Source organism: Amblyomma americanum, chromosome 1 (genome assembly GCF_052857255.1).
Source record: "Amblyomma americanum isolate KBUSLIRL-KWMA chromosome 1, ASM5285725v1, whole genome shotgun sequence".
In the NCBI taxonomy this organism is placed as follows: domain Eukaryota; kingdom Metazoa; phylum Arthropoda; class Arachnida; order Ixodida; family Ixodidae; genus Amblyomma; species Amblyomma americanum.
The window spans coordinates 485,849,546-485,865,528 of record NC_135497.1 but is presented as its reverse complement, the minus strand read 5'-3'; positions in this window follow the sequence as shown (position 1 = coordinate 485,865,528).

The window sequence follows — 15,983 nt, the reverse complement described above, 5'->3', positions numbered from 1 at the left end:
GCTCTCCTTTCAGCTGTGGAATTTCAGGTGGCGTGAAAAGTTCTACCCTTGAGTCGACAACGCATGCAGCTCGGTCCTGCGTTCTGTATCGGCCCTCATCAAGAGTATGACTCCTCCTCTTACAACCTTGACACACAAAGTGTGTTTTTGGGAAGCGCTACTAGTCCGACAGTCAACTGCACGGTGTCCCGCCTTCCCGCAGAGAAAACACCTTACTGGCGCCTTAGATGCACCGCCATGTGCTCTTGGTTTTGCCGCATCTGTCTCTAGGATCTTTTGGGTTTCCTCCTTTGCCTTACTCAAATTTCTTAGCCCTTGAGCCTCGAGGAATTGGTCTGCAGTGTCGGCGAACTCTTCCAATGAACACAACTTTCTTTCTTTCAGGAATAGCGCTAACTTTGAGCTGCAACACGCCTAAAATCGCTCTGTGACCAGCTTATCGCGCACCCCTTCAACACTCTTTTCAGTGTTTGACATATCAAGCCACCTATCAAAATAGTTGGTCAGCCTGCAGGCAAACCGGTTAGCGGTTTCCAAATCCCCAGGTTTCGCGGTGCGAAATCTCTCACGAAAACCCTCTACCGTAAGCCTGAATCTTTGGAGAAGCGCTTTTTTTACTTTATCGTAGTCCATGGAATCAACAGCAGGCATCCTTCCAAACACATTCAGCGCCTCTCCGACTAAACACATGCTAAATGCTGTGGCCCATTCACTGCGCTCGCAGCCTTGCCCCAAAGCTTTCCGTTCGAATTATTGCAGTTATGCGTCCAGATCATCTCTTTTGTCACCGAAGGGAGCCGTCAGCTTGCTTGTACAAATTCTTGCCGGTCTAGGACATTCTCTTCTCGCTACCGAACGCTGATCACCGTCCATGATCTCCTCATATCCTCCTGAGACATGCGCCTGTTTCCACAAAAGAAACTCCTTCTACCGTTCTATCCTTTTCTCCTGTTCTTCTGCCTCGCGAGCTCTTCTGCCTCGCGAGCTCTTTCATCTGCTTTGCGAGCGTCTGCGCGTGCTTGCGCCCTTTCCTCTATCTGCCTATCTGCCTCCTCTTTCTGCCCTTTTCCCTCCTCCTCCTAGAGACGCATCGCCTCTTCCTTGCTTAACACTAGCTAGAGTGCCAGTTCTAAGGTTTTTGCCAAATCCGTACTTTCTGCCGTCGGGAGATCGGAAAATCCAAGACAAAGCAAAAAAGACACAAGGAAATGAATCCTCGCACTGGCTCGCCACTAATCTTTGTCACGGATCTCCCCGGAGAATACTCGGACCGAAAGAATGGACTAGGCGACAGGTGTACCCACACAGACGCACATTTAATACACCCCACGTGAAACACACACTAGAACACAAAACTAACAAAACTAACACAGAACTCAAAGAATAAAAATACACACGACCCGGGAACACAGCTACCAGCGTCTACTATTAGCATTCTACTGTTAGTGGTCGGCGTTCGTGCTCACGGGTCCTTCGGTGCGGCTGCGGCATTGTATGGATCCAGTAGCCGGCGTCGAGGCGGCGTTCGACGTGCTTGGGCTGGCGTCGCTGGCGGCGTCACTGGCTGCGTCGTATAAGCTCCCGGTCGAGGCGCCCGTGGAGGCTATGCCGCTGTTGGCGTTGGAGACACCACCCGCATGGGTGGCAACAGCGTTGGAGCCCTGGCCGTAGTAGGTGGTAGCTTCATCCGTTGACTCCCCGGAACGGGCTCAGGCACGGCAGGTAGTCCACGATGCGAAGCCATAGAACGCGAGCTCACCGGAGCATTAGCCGGCGCCGCTCTCTCCCAGCCGGTGTCCCTGGCCCGCCGGAGCCTCCGCTTCTCTGTTCTTCCCCGGTGCTTCGCTCTCCTTCGCCATTTTAAGGCCTTGGCGTTAGTCCACATCAGCCTTGTCGTCGTCTTCTCCTTCTTCTCTTCTCCACCAATCATCTCTCTCAACCTCACCGAATGCTTCCTCACCAATCATCTCTCTCCACCTCATCAAATGCTTCTTCATCTTCTTTATTCTTCCGTTAATCCACGTCGTCTTCTTCACACCTCTTTCCGTCATAATTTTATTTTACTCCTTATTATATGCGACACCCCTCCTGAAACCATAGGCCGTGGTGTCCCCACCGCCACACGTACCTCAAAGAGCGAATGAAGTTCCCAGTACTGACCCAGGGAGCCAGTTAGTCATTTCCTTTCCACAAAATCAACGGAGTCTAAACTTTCCGTTTGTTTATAGAAAACGAAAGGTGCATGACTGCCTCAATTAGTGAGTGGACCGTAATGTGTTTTTACATTTAGAGCTTAAAACAATTTCATTTTATGTAACAGTTTGATAGAAAGATATGGGAAAGCTTCAATGATGAAAATAAAAAAAAATTATGCTTGGATGATGTGAACAAAGCTGTTGAGTATGCTGACTCGTTATAGCTTCTGTGCTGAATACTAAGACATGCGGTAATTAAATGCCTACTAGACGGCCCGGTCGCTCTCCTCGGCTGAGGAAAACATTCCTGTTAGTTACTCAAAAATGCTTATGTACAACTTTAATTGGCTCACCTTACTGATTAGATTAACGTCTACTTGAGAATGTCAGTGTGTCCGGTAACCTTGGCATGTGTGCATATGTAAATGATAGTGATAATGAAATAAAATTAATTGGACCCGTCAAGGATTGAGAGGGCGATGAAGACTTGAGTCGACCGCCGTCATCATCCTCCCCTCTAAGCAGGCTGGGATCCCTTGTGATTCAGTGGTGCCAAGAGCCAGACGGATGACTTTTTTGTTCTTCTTGTGGATCAGGTCTGCAATTTCATTGCACTGTCTACACCTCGGGTCTTCGAACGCCGGATGCCATCTGCTTAGTGCTTGTGGGTTGGGAAAATCCTCCGCCTGTAACTTTCTCCATATGATCTCTTCTTTTTTGCTGAGACCCTTGCAAGCTCCAGGTAGCATCTGTCTTTCTAATGTTTGATGACTGAGAAAATCTTGGTACGTGCTCAGCTCCTCGTCCGTTTGAAGGGGCTCTCCACTCGAGGAGACAGCACTGGGATCCCGGTGCGTGACTCCGAAGGCCAGTGCGTGCGCTGTCTCGTTTCCTCAGAGGCCCTCCTGGGCCGGCGTCCAGACTTGGTTAATTATCTCTGCCGGTGCCGGGCCGGCAGTCAGAATTTTGACTGCTTCAGCAGATACCCTGTCTGCGTTGTAGTTGCGGATAGCTGATTTGGAATCTCTTAAAATCACCCTGACATTCTGTTGAGTTAGGGCCAGCGCGATGGCTACCTCCTCAGCCGCTTTTGCGTCCGTCTGTCGGATGCTGCAGTACGAGACCCGGTCTCCGCCCTCCCTGGTTGCTAGGGCTACGAAACCCGTTCCGAATTTGTATTCTGCCGCGTCCATGTAAAACGCTTCCTGTTTGTTGGCTAGTTTTTTCTGCAGAACTTTCGCTCTGTCCTTTCGTCTACCACGAAGGTGTGCCGGGTGCATGTTCCTTCGGAGTGGTGGGATTCTGGTTTTGTCCCTTACATCTTCTTTGATATTGTCGTTGTGTATGGGCCACGCTCGACGTGTGAAGCCTAGTATATATGTAAATAAATTTATTTCTAATCAGATAACGGCTTTTTCTGATGACATAACCCTTTACTTGAGGAACGAGGACAGTCTGATCGGGTGTTTTTAGCTTTTCTATGATTACAGCAGGTTGTATGGCGCTCCCCTCAATTATGCTAAGAGCAAGCACCTTGTGATTGGCCGGCCTAATGCGCGCCTCAGCGGTCATATGCGCATCACGCACAGTGCGAACAAGAATTCTTGGTGTAGAGTGCAATGCTTATGGTGTGGCAAATTTAGTATGGGACAGCATACTTGACAAGGTTCAAAGCAGGATCACTATCGCTCGAGAAAATATCTGCCTTTGCTGGAGCGGCGATGTCTCGCTCACACGGCATTTAGTGGGCCCGTATGGTATGTGGGGCACACCACACAGCCTCCTATCGTGTTTGTCGTGAACTGCAAACTCTGCTGTGTTCATTTTTCTGTGGAGTCTGTAGGGAGCTCATGTGCCGCGCGGCGTTCGGGCAGCCACGTTCGAGAGGTGGGTTCGCCTTTCCTTCTGTGTCCGTCTGCTGCCGGCTCCTAGCTCTCCGTTACCTTCTCCGTTTGTTGCGGGGGATGATTGCCCGGCACTTGTACTCGCCTCCTATTTCTTTGGCATGCGCCTCAGAGAATTTATCCCTGATGCACCAATAAATCAGCGTCCGCAGACTTTCCGTATGCATGCCTGTATTCTACGCAACGGCAGTGGCTTTCCATCGGCACGCCCGTCGCATCAGTGCCGACATAGATGTTGAAGCAAGCCGAATAGAGGAGTCCATGGGCGCGTTGCTTCTACCTCTGGCGCCTCCAGAACGCCGACGACCGGAGGTGTCCGCATCGTGGTTGTCGCTAGCAGCGGCCTTCCTTCCGGTCCACTTCCGTAACTGCATGTGGCGCTTGAAATGGAGTTTTTTCTACGCCTGACCGTCTGGAACGCTGGGGTGTTTTGCGGACAGCGCAGTGTCCTAACTGCCCTTTCCAAGAATCCAACTGCCACGTGGTACATGATTGCGTTGTGAACCGTGTTTTTTGGAGGGTGGTGCATTCCGTATTTTCAGGTCTATGAGAGCGATGATGTTTAGCGAGCGGTCGTTGTCCGCGTGGCCACTTTGCGGGTCCGGTGCTAGTTGCTGGTGTTTTAGCTCTCTGGCGCAATCGTTGTGATGCTGTTGCGTGTAGCGTCAGAACGCCGTCGCCGTGCTCATTTTTCCGATCATGGTGTGCCTTCGTGGGGTGCTCTTAAGGTTCCTTTCAAAGGAGCTGTTTTTCTTCGGAAGGAAGAGTTCCTTCGCTAGTGGTCCTGCCCTATCGTGTCTGTTGCGGGCGGGCGCGCAAGGATCGCTTTTCGGGCCGGCTGGTTCTTGTAGCCGGGTTGCAATTCTTGTTTCATGTCACTTATTACAATACATCCATTCACTTCTAATCACTGTATGTATAATCATTCGCCCAAAACACATTACAGATGCTTTTCGTGTCAGTCGCTGTATGATTCCATTTTTACTATTAATTCATTCTATATACCTTCATGCATATCACTGCTCTCTTCTTTGTGCCTTTTGTATATAATCATCATGACTGCGACTAGCATGTAAATAGGGACCCATTTTGTGCTGTGCTTGAGTGATGTGTACTCTGTCTTCCGTCTCGTTGCCCATCGTTATAATGCAATGTCAATGCAACTTTCCCCCGTTAATTACACTTTTCTAACGATCGTGGAACTCGCGTGGAAAACAAACCTGAAACTAACTTTCTCGGTCACTTCAACACGGTGCGAGGAGGCGGGTTGCGAAGGCAAAAACAAATCAAACTGAAAAATGACGTTAATAATGCCAGACGATTACTTGGCTTATTGTGCAAAAAATCTCGCCGATATCAAAGACCCGTTGCGGAAACGGGCACGCAAATGACGTCATCAGCAAAAATGAACCGACGCTGAGGCAGCGATCGAACATCGTGCGTTCACACACCCAACATAGGTCGCCGGTTTGAATCCCTGCCGCGAGCTAGACTCTCACTGGTAAGTTTATGCAGCACGAAACGCGAAATAGTGTGCCACCACCCCGAACACTCAGAGACAAACGGTTGAGCCGCGATGGTCATACGAAGAATCATAACGACGTAATCGGGGGTATATAGGTTGCCGGTTCGAATTCCTGTCGCGAGCTATAACTCTAAGTTTTCTTGTAAGTTTATACTGAACAAAACGCTGAACCGTATGACACCATGCGGAAAATTCTGCGGCGAACGGTTTGCCTACAAATATTACACGCATGTCGGGACCGTGTAGCCTGAGCTTGACGCCTGCGAGACAGGGATATATAATATACCGGATCGACGCAGCTCAGTCGCGACTTATAAGGCTCGGACATCACGCTGCCGCTGTTAATAAAGGGAGACTGAAGCACTTTTTGCAAAAATCTGGCTTGCGGCGGCACGTTAAAGTTTTTGATGCTGCAAACTCGAATATCTAATTGAAATTTTCTAAAAACAACGGCAAGTTGTCGTTTTTAGCAGAAATATGCAGCCGGCGCCTCGAGGTACATCGCGGGTCGCGCCGCCGGCTCCGATTGGCCAAGAAGACGTGACGGCATTTCGAGGAGCGGCGAAGCTGCCGACATGGCTCCAGTGCTACGTAGGCTGTGTTGTGTGCTGATTGCAGCCCTTTCTTGTGTTGTAAAATCGATTATAGGACCCTTTAGAACTCACGTGAACTTTGGGGTGTCACTGTATGTATTCGTAGCAGTTGCGCACAAAAACCACGCAGTATCTCCGTTGCGGGGAGCGAGGACCAGTGGGGAACGTCTAGTGGCGTTAGAAACTTGCCCTGGTGCGTAGTACGTCATTGTTAGAAGTTGCATGTCGTTATTGGCAGAAACTAGATGACTGTCGGATAACTTTCCCGCGATCAGCCACTTCTCACAATGAATTTCGGCTTCGAGGAAGATTCAGAAGTTCGTGACGGTTCGTCTGTATTCCACAGAAACGACTAAACAAGAATGTGTTTGCTTTCGCTTGCCCTACGCTGTGTTCTCGACCGTGTCGTGACATGGTGTGTGAAAAGACCGGCGACCACATTTTTCTCGCCTGGAAATAGCACCACATACAAAGCGTAGCATGACGTTGAAAGTATTGTATTGCTGCACAATTAATTGCTTGTGCAAGATCTAATCCCTTACGCCTGTAGCGATATGATTCGCAATATTGCTTTGGTTACGCTGGAGAGCGGCAGTTATACCCGAAGCTTGATGCAACGGAAAGGCGAGTTCGCTACCTCACATGTACTACGCCAAGACTCGCTGCCGTCAGTAGAGGCCTCCCTTTGGAAAGGAGCAGTCCACAGTGCTCTCTTTTTGCATGCGCCGGCCTGGACCCTTACAGAAAAAATTTCCCGTTCGTGTCCGATGCCGGTACACGATTTCTTCGCATGTGGTGTGGCACCCAGTTGTGGATAGCCGTATTTTCGCTGTGGCTGTAACATTACTCATTCATAGGAGGTGTTTGTATGCATGCAGTCCATGGAAGATGAGTATTTCTGCTGCACTTATTATCAAGTGCCAGAAATCGCTCGGAGTGACCTACTATGAACGGAAACTGCGAAATTAATAATAACCTGTGGTTTAACAGAATTCTTCAAGTTCTCACTGCACAGTAGAAAAAAAAGATCAAATTCTCCACTAATGAGTGAGAAATTTGAATCAACCTTAGGGAAAAGTTTAATACTTTTCCTTTACAGGCTATAGCGAAATGCAGCGTACTTGCTGTTTGGCTCATCTGAAAAGAAATGAGAGACAGTCGACGCTTTCTACCAAGTTGTCTCCGGGATACAGTCTGAGAAAAGCACTTTTTTGAGGTGTTTCTACAAAGAGAGGTTTCTAGAGATGTGTGTGTTGTTTTTAGTGCTTGAGTATTTTGCAAAGTGAGAGCAAGCAAAAGTGCTGTTTGCAGTGAAGACTAATTTAAAATATCAGTGTCTGCGGAGTTATGGCAGGTTTTCCTGCAATCAGTGCACAGAAACCTGACACTAATGTGAGTAACATGATGAAACCGCATTACAAAAAAAAACAGAATGTTATTTTACTTTGTAGTGAGGAATAAGTGTTTTTGATCATCTAAAAATGTTTATCAGGTACATTAATTTGTGATGCTTAGCAGAACATCTACCATTTAGCGAGCTCGCACAAGATACTTTTGTCCCAATACCAACGTGCAAAACAAGACAGCAGAGATTAAAAGGGTTGTAACTTCTGTCAATGGCCATTGCCATTGAGCAGTCATGTACAAGGTCTCCGAGCTTTGTTCTGCTATATGTAGTCGGTGACTGCCTCCTGGCATCCAGCATTTCAGTTGCTGTTTGTGATGATCCGCTGCGCCAGCACCAACAGAACAGTTAGGCATATGTTGAAAAAATATAAAGTTGCATTTTACTACACTGAATAGTTATATTGTGGCATTTATTGCCGCCGGTGTCAAGCAAGTATGTCCGAGTTAGCAAAACTTCATTCATTTAAAGAGAGTTGAGGACGCCGCCCAAAAGTCCTGGATCACATGAAGCTCTCCAGTATGAAATAAAAAATAAGGCAGTTATGCTGAGCTAACATTGACTTGCCAGATGCAGCTGCAGGGATTAAACAAGCCTTAGCTTCTACAGATGAATCAGTTCGCAAATTATCTTTAAATAAAAGTTTATGTCAGGTAAATTAATTTTTTTCAAAATATTAGGCATATATACAAATATGAAGGCTCCATGCAGTAAGTATGCGTTAGCAGTATATGGACGCATGCACAGTAGACACTTCCTCAGGAAACTGAAATAAGAGAAATGGTCTGTTTGGCTTATCGAACGCTTAGAAGGGCAAGCTAAAGCAACAAAACTCTAATCATATCCGAATTGCTACTGCGAATTATACAATAAATTAAACACTGTCACAGAAAAAAGAAAAAACATGTTGTAAGTCGGTTGGCAATGCAAAACCTACTTGTGTCAAGTACAAAAAAGCACCTTCTGAAGATCTGTATTGGGGTGAAACTTTTCATTGCAGTCTTTCCTGCCATCTAGCTGTCTCTCTAGTATGGCTTTGGATCTAAGCAGTTGGTCTGTATGCAGTTCATGTTTGGTTAAATGGTTGGACATCTTCATCCAACACAGGATACAATGATGGATACACTATCGTTCAAATAAATTTTGCTAAAAATGAGCTACGTCCACAGTCTGATGGAAAGTGCCGCAGTCGAGGGCCAACACACTGAACTCCTAGCTAAGAATGTGTCTTGTGTCACGTTCTTCAACATCATTGCCCTGCCGATCAATAAGGCCCCAAAAAATGCAACTACATGTTTACCGTAGAAATGCAGAGCCGAAAGGCACCAAGAAAATTTTTTTTCTACTTGCCCAATGACTATATCATGAAGCACACTAAGCAAACTGATTGAAGTCTTCTTTTGTGCTAACCTACATATTGTCGAGAAATTCAGGATCTTAAAGCTTTTAAGTTCATGCAGATACAGTCGTATAGTTGGTGGTGTGTTCACCACAGTGTCGCCAGTAATACTTTTTGGAAGACAGCAATGGCTGCTAAATATGTGGCAGTAGTGCACTGGTTCTTTAGTAACAGCAGATAAGAAGTACGGCAGATTTAACTCTTAAAACAATAACATGAAGGGAGAGCTTCAGTCCAGCGTCCAGCGTTCCAACAAGAAGACTTGTCTTTGTCAGGCCAAGTGTGGTCATCATTGGCAGGGGTTAATAGGCCCTTCACACTAAGGAGGATGGACTGGGGTTATGGTGTTGTGTGGAGTGAGGAGGGGGAAGGTGGCACGCTTTGTCTTCAAACAGCTCTTGTCTGGCCATGGAGGCAGTCACTTACAGGCAGGAGAGAAGCAGGTTAATAGCCATACTGACATGAAAAGAATGGAAAAACAGACCCCCCTTTTCCAAAAAAATGCAACAGAATCAAAATGAACAATGACAATAAAACAGTAAAAGGAAAAAAACTAAGGGTGCAAAAAATGAAATGGAAGAAAGAATAGAGGCGTTAAAATGGTTACCAAGGTCGCATTCTTTTCTATTATAATCTGCGCAATCAGCATATTGTGCGCAGTGGTCTACATACTTTCTATTGGCTGCATGATTTTGCCTACTCTGCCTGCTTAAGTTTAGTGAAATCTGCTTCTCATTTTTTTGAAGAAACAAACATTTCAGTACCTAGTTCCCTTTAATCAAAGTATACGTTGCATGACATGACAACCTTCGCTGTACATTTTTAGCTCTCACAATGGCTATCAAGGGCTTTGGCTGCTCAGCCCATTCAGATTTGGGACATGCGGTAAACCCCCATACTACTTACCAGTACTTTCTCCGCAGATCGTGAGAAACTCATCATTGTCTATTGAACCTTGACTTTCTTTTCTGGTCCAGCTTCTCCTTTGGGACCTTTGGAAAACTGCTGATAAGTGGTGGACGAGATTGTGGAGCAATTTTTCTCTCCTGAGGCTGCATGCTCTCAGCCATGGGCACAGCCTTGTCGAGGAGGCGTTTGACGTAGCCTGTGTGAGCATTTCATCTTGAAGCTTGTGCAAGATTCAGTTTATTGGTGATCAAATAAACTAGGTGGTGCAATCTTACTACGAGTCGGTGGCTCCTTTACTGGACCAGCTACTGGGTTACTACCTGCTGCATTTGAGAACGCACACACCATCGAAGTGTGTCATCGTTTGTGCGTGCCTGACCACGTCCACTGTTCTCGTCGTAGTGAAGTACTGCGAGTTGGGTCTTGAAAATTTTGCACAGGACCGTGTGAAAACATGTCACCTTGTAACATATGCAAACAGTCCAACTGTAAAGGTCATGCGACCAAAGAAGCTCACTGATGGACATTAAGCGCAACACCATGTTAGCAATTAGCGCTTGAAAGCACCATGATCACGCGTGATGAAAATACCGACGAACCAAACTACTACTTTTGAACAGCTATGAGAACAAAGCATCGCCTCAGTTGCCGGGCGGATTGAAATTGAAATTGCTCTGCTTGCATGGTGAACACAGCAGAAACTCTAAATGCTCACAAAGTGACCGCATGTAAAATATCCCTTCCGATTCGGGCGATTGTGTTTTCAATTTCTGTTTATACGACGTAAGAAATGATGGAGCTATTGTCGATTTCAGGAAATGTAATTTAAAACGAGTACCTTATCATATAGTTGTTGCACGTGCCTACATGCCTTTCTATTTTTCTACAGATGCATGTTTAGCGTTTGTTTTCTTTAACATAATGTTTTTTTTGATATCGATGGCTTCTCACTGCACTGTGAAACTAGAGGCTAGAAGACAACAGTTTACCTGGCCCTCATTCCTGAATCAGAATAATGGTAGATCTTCGGCGCAAAAAGCACTAGAAGGCTATGAAAAGCTCTAATCCATAAATTTGATGTCTCGTAGATAGCAGTGGCTTGACTTGCAGAAGGGCGTTAGACTTCGCAATGTCTTGAAGCTTTTGTAAAATCTTTTATTCTAAAAGAAATCGGCCATTATCATCTCTTTGGAAAGCTCTAAGCATACGGCTTCCTATTTGATGCTGCATCAACCAGATAAATGTATTTACGTGAACCTGTAAATAAACTTGTGTTCAGTAATGAACATCTTATAAGTTTCGATAGTCCTAATAAATATTGGCCTTTGAGGTGCACTGTAATAAATTGTATGGAAGAAATATAAACAGCCTTTATTTACTTAGCTCATGAAGCTTTTCATGTAAATAATACTGCACTCTACAGGTTGCAGAAATCTTGAAATCCAGTCTATTACACTCGACAACCATAGGTTGGTTTGGTTTATAGGGTTTAACGTCCTAAAGCGACTCAGGTTATGAGAGACGCTGTAGTGAAGAACTCCTGAAATTTCGACCAACTTGGGTTCTTTAACGTGCATTCACATCGCACCGTACACTGGCCTCCAGGATTTCTCCTCTATCGAAATTCGACGGCTGCGGCCGGGATTGAACCCGCGTCTTTCGGGCCAGCAGCCGAGCGCCATAAACACTCAGCCACCACGGCGGCCAACCATAGGTTGTTCAGCCGCTCCATTGCATTCTCTGCCATTTCCTCTTGATTTCTACTAGGATGTTAATAACTCGTTTGTTCACTGACCCACTATGCTCTCTTCATGTCATAATGTTACACTTTTCAATTTCCACAGCTTGCAGCATCGTACTCAATTTAAGTTCAACCTTTTTTTGCTAATTTTCTTTCTGCACAATAAGCGAGTACTGAAAATATACAGCGTTTGTACAATTTCCTCTTGAGGGATACTGGTAAACTACCATTCATGAATTAAGCATACCTGCAAAATGCACTGCTCCTTATTCTTATTATCCTATTTCTTTCACCCTCATGGGCTCGATCTGTAGTCATTACCTAGACTAATTAGATCTCTTCCATTCCCACTTTTAATGCTTCGCTGAATATCATAAACAACTGTTCGCTTCAGACACTGTTGGACATTGCTGAAGTTCTGTGCATAAAGTTTTTAAACCCTCAGTTCTGCTTTGGCAGTCGAGGTCATCGATCATGCTTTACAGTTTGATCCGAATTCATTTTTCGAAAGCGCTAAAATAAAACTGACAAAGAAGGAACAGGCATGGACAAGAGCTCGTCCTTGTCTGTTCTTTCTTTGTCCGCGTTGTTTTAGCGCTTTTGAAACATGACAAACGTGCACCAACTGTCCCGATCAGCCACTCTTCTGGAGTTTCGAGTTCTTCAGCAAGGCAACGTCGTCACCAAATTGCATTAACTCTTATCGCCAGTTCTCCTCATTTGAGGTCGATTAATACTTTCTGTAAGCACGCAGTGAATAGTATTTAAGAGATTCTGTCTTCCTATCTTGCACCCTCTTTTTTGAAATTTTATTACTTTATATATCATAGTTAGATGCACCTAATTATGCTTAGTGTTCTTTCACGTATTTTCATTACAAAATGTAATATATCTTCTCTGAGCCACTGCTTGGGTTCAATGTCACTGTGCAAGCTCGTGGGGAACGATGCCTGGTCGTGTGTGTGGATGTCCCTTATGTGGTCGAGAAGTGACAGCCAATTGGGCACAAAGAGTTGTGCTTTGCCTTCGCAGGATGCAGCCGCCCAATACAGATGGTTGCACACATACTTAATCCAGGGTGCACGTTCCTTGCAGTTATTTTGTTTTGAAGCTGTGTGCAGCTTCTTGGTGATATATAAAATGCATATTTTAAATAACTAGAACTAATGTAATATATTCCATAAATACGCTGAAAGTTACATTTCATCTGCCACCGTAAAGCAGCAGCTTCTAGATACCTTTTTTCATGTGCAACACGTCGAACTCATGGGTGATTGCAGCTTTGTTGTTACGGAGAAAGCTCTTCATCTGTGTATGACGGTCGGTCACCAGCACTGCTACCTTGATGTTCTCACTCTCCAGGAAAGCAAGGCCTTGTTTCAGGCCTTTCAACTCCAGGCGACAGCTGCCGCCAGCGTCATTGGACGGTGGAATGATAACGGCAAAGGATATTTGAGTTTTAAGCGCGGCGTGTGTACCTATTTAAAAAAAAAGACTGCATGTACTGAGGTCTCTCCTTTCCAGCTGTAACTAATTTTATGAAAATAAATCTTTGTATTTCTAACAATGGTAGTGCTGTGCTGATGCATCATCTACCAGCACAGGGATTCAAGGCTAAACCCATGATAATGCGTGTGCTGTAGAAAAAATTATAATATTTAAGTGTTGCGTTACAGTTCATTTCGCTCATTAGTGAGCTAAAGAAATTTTGCAGAACGTTTGTAGCAAAGTCTAAAAGCACCAGCACGACTTCAAAGTGCAAGAATTTGTGACATTCACCGTCCATCAGAGTATAAGTGCCATATTTAGCACAAAATCTTGGTGAATCGAACCGTCCATCTCGAGCAAATTTTCCTTGTTGGCCTTGCAGCTCTTGCAGCAGATTTTTATGCTCTTCTTTCCAAACCGAAAAAAAAATGTTCGCATTGAACCTCGACCATGCAAAGAACGCTGGAAAGTTCTTCACAATGACACCTTACCCTGCCAATCGCAGGCCACAGATATGAAAGCTGGATTTCAAAAAAATGACCTGTTGCTCACAACTGGTACACCAATTGAAGCCAGCACTCTCAGTGTGGCGGCTGGGTTGCTTCCAGAGAAGAGAACTGCTGCGCAAAGCTGCAGGCTGAGCATAGGCTGCTGCTTTTTGACGTCCTGATTTCACCACAAAACGAAATGGCCAGATGCACACTCCCTATAAACGTCTAGATGTGTGCCTTCACACTCTAATCTGAATGTACGAGGTGCGAGGCTGCCTTCACACTCGAATCTGAATGTACGAGGTGCGAGGCACTCTGTGCACAGCTGGAAAAGTTTCCAAAGGTACCTCTCCTGAGGCAAAAAAAAAACTTTGTTGCCGGTTTCATCTATGAAGTTTCCAACACATCCCTGCCTGGAAGATAATGGGCAAATTTTCAATGGCACAGGATGGCCTAAACAGGCTACCTTGCATGAAAACATTAGGAGTGAATGTTTATAGCGCCAGATTAAAAGTAGGGCAAACAGATTTTTATCATACTGTTAACAAATGACATACTTCACTTCAAATTCTTCACTTAGGCTGTAGTTCTCATCCTCTCAGTTCTCATCTCCACCCTCGTGTTCTGTGCTGTCATCATTTTCGATGGCCTCTCTTTGGATTTGAATGGTCCTTTGAGTAGATGGGGCTACCAACCGGAATGCCTAAATGTCATGTGATATGTGCAGATGTGTTTATTAGTTGTTACCACTGGACGCAACATAGAATATGCGGAAATTTTAGTACAACTGAAGACCTGTATAGTGTTTGCCCCCTCCCCCGTCGTCATTGCAAAAATGTATGCATCAAAATGTACGCTGAATGTGGAGGCACATACCGATAGATACAGTGTGCGGTTTTGTGTGAGAGTGGCGTGATGCCACGCTTCTTTTCACACATGCCTGTACAGCAGTGCTTTGTGTCGCTGGCCGCACCGTTGATTGGAGAGACTTGTGTCTTCCTTCACAAGACTGTCAGTTTGAGCTCCGGCGGCACATCATGTTCCGCATCTGCAATAACGAGCAGGTTATGATCTAATGTGTAAAAGGTCAATGCCTTGCATTACTCTGCTTGCTGAAGATTGGTCAGTACCAGTGAGAGCCAGGATACTTAGTGAATTTTACACACCACAGTTTTCATGTGGCATTGCACAGAGATCTGCTGCAGCTTCTGTTGTGACATCTGCAACACAGAATAGACATGCATAACTAAATCTTAAGACAGAATATAGCGTCCTTACCTATTGAGTTACCAAAGGAAGTGCCCAATATTCGATCGAGTGTTGCTACGCGTGACCCTTCTCCAAGCAGTTCTGCAAGGACAAGAAAGGATATAAGGAGTACTGAAATACTGAATTGCTCTATACTGAAAATTTTTCTATCATATCAAGAAAACTGCATATGTGATGTCGTTCTCGGCTGTTTGGCGATCATCGAAATGTATGTTAACCTCATAAGAATAGCATGACGCCTGCGAACTTATTGCATTTGCATAACCACACCACAATTGGACAGATTTAGAAAAGTGTAAAGCTATCGGTTAGTGACATAGGGGAATACCAAAGGCGCCAGTGCGCATGCGCGGGACCATTACCGGAGGGGCGTTATGGCCCTGTGCCTGCGCTGTGGCTCCTCGCTATTCTCTTATGACTCTAACCGATAGCTTAACCGTATTCTAAACGTCTCTATTAGCTCCTAGTCCGTTCTGCGTACTGCTGCTGCCAGGTACGCCGCGCACGCCGCTGCTGGTACGCCTGCCATGCACCCGTGTTTCAAAGCAAAGCTGCAACTCGCCCAGGCTTCTGACGAGTATTTTCGTTTCAGATCGGGTAGCTAATGATTCACAGCGAAGCAGCAACGGGTGAGAGTCACGACGACGCATGTGAACAGCTTCGACATTTCGACATTTGTTTGCTTCGACGCGTCGAACCGAACCTCGCTCATCGCGCCCCAAGACCTGGCCAACCCTGCCGCGCCACAGCTCCGCAGGAGCTCCGCGAGCATCCCTATTGGAAAATCTCGTACATATGTGTTAAATGTGTCTCATATATACGCAATTATTAGATATGTGTTCACATATATGCTCGTATGTATACGTGCTCGTATGGCATACGCGTTCCTCTCCACGTATGGCGAAACACATACATACGTGTGATACGTGCCTCATATATACGCTATTGGATATTTGTCACACCCGTTCCTCGTATATACGAGGGCCACGTAACCTTCGTACAGATACGAGGGCTTTATCATGGGGATACAATGGCCTTGCAACACGTACTCGTGTGTACAGTTA